Below are 6797 nucleotides of genomic sequence, written 5' to 3' on the forward strand. Positions count from 1 at the left end.
TCAGCGGTTTGCCTCTTGCCGCTTTGACCGCTCAGCGGTCAGTTTTGCCGCTGAGCGGTTTCCCTCTAATCACTCTGAGCACTCAGCGGACCATTCTGGCGCTCAGCGGCTTGCTTGACCCTTCTTTCCATCATTTTTCTCCTTCTTTCATGGGTCTAAGTCCACCTTACTTCACTTCCATCTTCAATTCATCTAAAAACCCTACAAAACAATGCAAAACAAGCATAATATCTCTAAAACCAACTTTTGACTCTCACAAGACACAACTAAGTGTTTTACTTGATTTAAAGCTCATTCTAAGCCATAAAGGGTGTGTTTTACCATCAAATTTAAGCATGAAAATAGCGGTTTTTCGACCATTATCATAACCCCAAACTTAGAACTTTGCTTGTCCTCAAGCAAACAAGACAAAACTTGGCTTCCCACTTTTTCATCAAATAATTCGTACTTTTCAAAACTCCTTTTTCCTCATGACAAGTTATTATACAATTCAAATTTCAGTGGAATCCTACAGAGATGTATGCATGCTTTCAATCCAATTTAGTTCACATAATCAACTTTTTCCAACAGATGTTTTGTTCATGAATGACCAATCAACTAAGCATAGATGTAAACATGGATTTAACAGTTCTCACCAAGCAAGTGTTTCACTCAATCACTCAAGTGTTTAGGAGGTCACTCTACTCTCTACTATTCACATGTCTCATAAAACAATATTGTCATTCATCTAAAACAATCAAAATCTTCACATGCATATGTCATCACAAGGACTTTTTCCAAGGCTTTTATTATGGCTGGGCTATCAAGAAAATTGGTTTTTCTGGAATACAAAATCCTTGAGTTAAGAGAGTTTAATTCATCATTCAAAGTTCAAGCTCTTTTTAACCAATCTCACTCATTCCCAACTTTTTCCCTTTTCATTTTACATTGAGTTCTTCTTTACATGCTTTTCTCTTTTCTTCTTTTCTTTTCTTTCACATGCATTTTTCTTTTTCATATTTTGAACTCAATGCTTTTTACTTTTTCCTTTTACTTTCCCCATACAACCCCAAACTTGAACCTTTTTATCACATATAATTATTCTCAACCCCAACTCAAGGTAAATCAATTCAAACAAGGGTTTTCATACTATTTAAGGCCAAGGTTCAAAAAGGGTATATCATTTAAAATTCTTTGGGTGAAAATTTGGCTAAGTAAGGGTTTTCCAATCATGGCCTTGATCATATGACATACACATGCAATTCAATCGATTATCAAGATTAAGTCAATACCATTCATGATTCCTTGTAAGCAGTGCACACAACAATAAAACTATGAAGCTCAATACCTCTCATAATTATGCTTTCTCACTTCTCACATGAATCCTGCTTAGCATCAAAATCACAATCATGAATCACTTACTCATCTGATCACACAGTTAGTGAACCATCAACCTGGATATCAACATTCACACATTCTCAATCATCATCCACAATCAATCATCAATAATAAACAACTCATCATGCAATAAAATTGAACTATCATCCAAATAAGTGTACAAGCCAAGCATAGACTCAAGCATAAATTCAACCTATACTACTAATTCAAAGTACAAAGAAAAAAAGAAGAAGAAAAATCCTTGTCATATGCTCTCAGCGCAGATCCTCATCTGAGTCATCATCCTCCTCATCCTCCTAGCATCCTCAAAATCTTCATCTTCCTGGTCATCATTCTGTCCTCCTGAAGTCCCAGCTGCTCCGGACCCACTACCATGTGCCTGTCCCTGAGGCCAAGCCATCACACTACGGAACTCATCCATAGTCCATCTGTTCATTGATGGCTGGTCATAAAGTCCTATAATCATCTCGGCAGTGGCCACCTGCCCTCTGCAAAGGGACTCCATCCTCGCCTCCATCATAGACAAGTACATTTCTCTCATCTGAAAAAGGCTCAGGCTGTTGTGTCGGTGCACCTGCAGGCTCATCCTCCTGCTGCACTGCTGCCTTCCTAGGACGTCTCCTAGGAACCGCTTCGGCTAGCTCATCACCTCTACAATATTGATGAAAATAGGAGGCATCAATAGCTTTCCTCGGCCTCTCAAAGGGTGGAACTGTAGTGTCCACTCCTACTTGCTAGCACAAATATGTAATCAGGGACGAATGTCCTAGTGGCGTCCTGCTACTCACAGTGTTGGCGCAACTCAAAATTTTGCTGGTAATGATCTTACCAACGTTCACGTTCATCTGCCTCAACATACAGTAGATAACCAGAATCCGAGGTAAAGTGATGTTGGAAACATGAGAGCATGGCTGGATGTTGGCATGAGTAAATGCCATCCAGTATTTAGCTAGGGGAGTTAAATCTGCCCTAAGGATGTTCACTGGTGCTCCGTTAGGTTTTCTTTGAAAATGCCTCACAGGGATGCACATTACTCCCTCAATGTCTTCATAATCTCTGGCCTCCCCTAGTATAGCAACATATCTGTACTGCTCTCCTGGCCACTCAGTCCCTAGAAAAGCGTTGATGGTGTCAGGATCATAGTTGATCAAGTGCCCTCGTACATAGCTCATGTACCTCCCTACGGACACTCCTCCTCTTGGCAAAGCGTTGGCGTAAAACTCCTTCACCAACTCAATATTGGTTGGTGCTGGATAAGTCGTCAGTCTCTCCCAACCTCGCCTCTCAATCTCCAAACCAAACTCTGAAGCTAAGTCAGGGATGTACATAGCTTTTCTCTGCATCAACAATCGTCTCTCCTAGACTGTAGCATAATGTTCTTCATGTTTCCTTGAAAGGAACCTTGAAGAATAGTATCTCCTAGGTCTCTCTGGTTCCTTCCTTTTGTTACCCATTGTCTTAACTCTTCTTGAGGTAGACATTCCTGCATCTATTTCATTCAATAATATTCACAGAAACATCATTTAGAGGTTAGTGCATCATCAAATCATACAATTATTGAGGAAAAACAGGGCTCCTCAACACACAAACATCCAAAAATTTTCAACATTTAGGCAAAACAGCTGCAGACCGCTCAGCGTCAAAAGAGACCGCCTAGGCGGTTTGCCTCAAGCCGCGCCACCGCTCAGCGCCAAACAGACCGCTCAGCGGTGGAAGCTAGGGTTTTTCAAAATCTTTGCCTATTTGATCCCAATCTCCACTCTTTTGCTAAAATCATTAATCTAGACCAAAATCATGCAATTCAATCGGTTCAAAGAGTTCCTAATCTATCAATTCATGCATAGATATCAAAAGCCCTAATTTATCATGTTCCTAAGCATGTTCATCAATAATTCCAAAATAGAAACCCTAAGCATGAATTTGCATACTTACTTGAGTGAAGATTATGAATACTTGCAGAAAAATTAAGCAATTGATGATGGATATCCTCTCCAATGCAAATCTCTCAAACAAAAACCCCAAACTTTGACAAAGCAATGGTAGAAAATTAAATTTTTGGTGAGTGGGTGAATGAGAAAGTGAGGAAATCTCTCTAAAATGCTCTTGAAAGTGAAAGGAGAGTGTTAGGGCTTAGGGAGACCGCTCAAGCGAAATGCAAAGAAGGGTTTCAAAGTGAATAACTTGGAAAACCGCTCAGCTTTTAAGAAAAACTGAGAACATCAGCGCCGCAACCGCTCAACGGTAAAATGGACTGCTCAGCGGTCTGCGCCTAAATTTCACTTCTTCTTCATTTGCTTTCTTTTGAGTAATATTTCCTTCTAGCACTCAATTTCAACCTTCAATTTCGGTGCAGCTTCTCTTCTTGACTTCTTATGTCTATCCCTCTCCTTTATTTTTACTTTCCTTCCTTTGGAGCAATTATACATTAACACAAATTCTTGATCTTTCAAAGTTATTATTCCATCATGGATACGCATTGCCATTCTAGAAGTCCTCATAAAAGGTCTTCCTAAAATTAATGGAATCCTTCCTTCATTCTCCATATCCACAACTACAAAGTCAATCAAGAATTCCAACTCCTCAATACAGACAATTGCATCTTCCACCTTACCAACTGTTTTCTTAACAGAACCATCTGCAACTGTTATAGTAGTGTTTGCTGGTTTTAACACTAACCCTTTAATTTTCTTCAAGTAACTTAAGGGCATTAAATTTATGCTAGACCCAGAGTCAATCATTGCTCTTCCTATATTCATATCATTTATCACACAAGGAAGAGTTAAATATCTTGGATCCTTCATTTTAGGTGGATGATGTTCCTTTCTTGGCTGCACAAGTACTTCCTGTTCTTCTTCTTCTTCTGTTTCTAAATCTATCACCTCTCCAAGGTAATAATTAATTTTCTTAGAATAAACAGGAATTTGAGGATGACTTTCTTCTAAAGGAACCATAGTCACATGTCTAAATATTTCTCTCATCTGCCCATTGTGACTATCTCTTCTTTTCTCGACTTCTTCCAATCCCTCTTCTTCGTTCTCTTCTTCACCAAGCGCATCGTTCTCACTTACCTCTTCTTCATCACTGCTAATCTCAATCACTTCTTCCTCTACTTTTATTTTCTCCCTTCCTACAATAGCACGACATTCCTCCTTAGGATTAACATCAGTATTAACCCTAGCTTAATTCTTCTCTGTGATTTCAATCCTTTTTGACAGTTGACCAAGTTGCGCTTCTAATGATCTAAAAGTAGCTTGATCACTTGAATGTTGAGAATGATAATCTTTCATGAATTTGTCAAATCTATTAGAAAAATCTCTAACATTCTCTATCAATTGATTTATTTGTTGCCACAAAGGTTGCTGTTGCCTGAAGCCTCCTGATTGCCCTGATAGGTTATTCTGTTGTTGACCAATACTTGGATTATTCTTCCAACCTTGGCTAGGATTGCCTTGGTTGAAATTCCCTTGTCTGAACTGGTATTGGTTCCCCATATAGTTAGCTTCCTGCTGCATCTCCTTAGGTATATCACATTGATCATTAATATGGTCACCACCACAAAGATCACATAGTTGTTGTGCTTGAGAGACATTACAAAGCTCTTTTGGAAGTTGTGAAAAGATCTTTATTAATGTATCTAGCTTTTGGGTTAAAATATGATTTTGAGCTAGCATTGCATCATTTGCAGGTAAGTGCAAGACTCCTCTCTGTTGTGTCGGTGCGCCCCTTTCACTATACGCTTCTTGACCATTAGCTGTCATTCTCTCTATCAAGTCATAGGCTTCATCCTCAGTCTTCTGTTTGATATCACCTCCAGCTGAGGCGTCTAACATCATCTTAGACTGCATATTCAGTCCACCAAGGTAGGCAAGAACAATGGTTGTCTTGTCAAATCCATGAACTAGTGTTTTCCTGAGTAATCCTTTGAATCGCTCCCATGCTTGACTTAGAGTTTCTTCCATCCCTTGCTTGAATGATGAAATCTCCAGTTTTCCTTGAGTAACCTTAGACTGTGGAAAATATTTGTTGACAAATGTTTTAGCCACAACTTCCCATGTTGTAAATATCCCTTCAGGAAAGGAATTGAGCCACATCTTAGCATTACCTTCCAATGACAAAGGAAACAAGCTAAGCCTTACTCTTTCATCTGATACACCTACCATCTTCACTGTGTTGCATATTTCACTAAATATTGTCAAATGGTCATAGGGATTCTCATTTGACAGGCCATGAAACTGTTTTCTCTGCACCAGGTGTATAAGTGTTGGATTCATCACCATGTTGGTCGTTTGATCCGTAGGCATGACTATGCTGCTAAAATGGAAAGGGCCAACCGTATCTGATTGGTCTGCAAGAGTGCGTCTTGGAGGAGTTCTTTCAGCCATCTCCTCTGTTCTTCTATCTAGTGAATGTGATAATAATCTGTCAGGTGAAGGAAACAAATCCCTAGATGGGCGTCTGACTCTCCTTCTCCCCCTTGCCTCGCTTAAGCCTTCAAGAAGAGGTTGCGTATTTTTCTTGCTTCTAGTATGTCTCATCTCCTGTTACATGCACAAGAAACACAAACCCTAGTAGCACTTTTTTATATTTTAAAAAAATAAAAAAATAAAAAAATAAAAAGATAAAAAGATAAAAAGATATATACAATCAAGTCAAACTTAATCAGTTTACACTACTAGATAAGTGAAACCATAAGTCCCCAACAACGGCGCCAAAAACTTGTTAAGTCCTTGACAAGTGTACCAGATCGTTATCAAGTAATATAAACGGGTAAGTCCGAGTATCGTTTTCCCAAAGGACTCTCAGGCCTTAACTTTTATGTAAACAAATCGCGTAAGACTTGAGAAGAGAATAAATTTGGTGGTTATATGCAAAAAACAAAAATAAACATGCAATGCAGTTGATTCAATTGGTTTTAAGAAACTATGGATGAATGATGTTTTTGGGGTTTACAATTTCATCTTATCCAGTCTCATATATCTACTCTTCTTATTTACTTCAATTATTTATCTAATTGCCATGCAAACTTTCCAGTATACCCTTAACCCAATCCCTTGGTGAAAAGAGCCTATTATTAATTACTGGCTTGTTATCCCTAGCCTCCCCTAGTAACCAATAATGCAATGCGTTCGGAAGCAAATACAATTGACCGTCCTACCCCTATCCCTAGGCGATATTGGCATAATCAAGGAATTTCCCACCAGNTCATGACATTACCGTACGTCCCCATATCGATAAAGACAAACTTCTTTTTCTGAATGAGTTAAACAATAAAAGCATTGAGCATAGATGAGAACCCAATAATTGATAATCAAGTATATGACAAACATATGAAATAAATAAGAATTTGAATATATGAGAGTTTCAAAAGATTACATTGTTCCCCAACAACAAAGGGTTTAGTTCACCATAATCATGGTGAA

This window comes from Vigna radiata, unplaced genomic scaffold (assembly GCF_000741045.1).
Source record: "Vigna radiata var. radiata cultivar VC1973A unplaced genomic scaffold, Vradiata_ver6 scaffold_339, whole genome shotgun sequence".
In the NCBI taxonomy this organism is placed as follows: domain Eukaryota; kingdom Viridiplantae; phylum Streptophyta; class Magnoliopsida; order Fabales; family Fabaceae; genus Vigna; species Vigna radiata.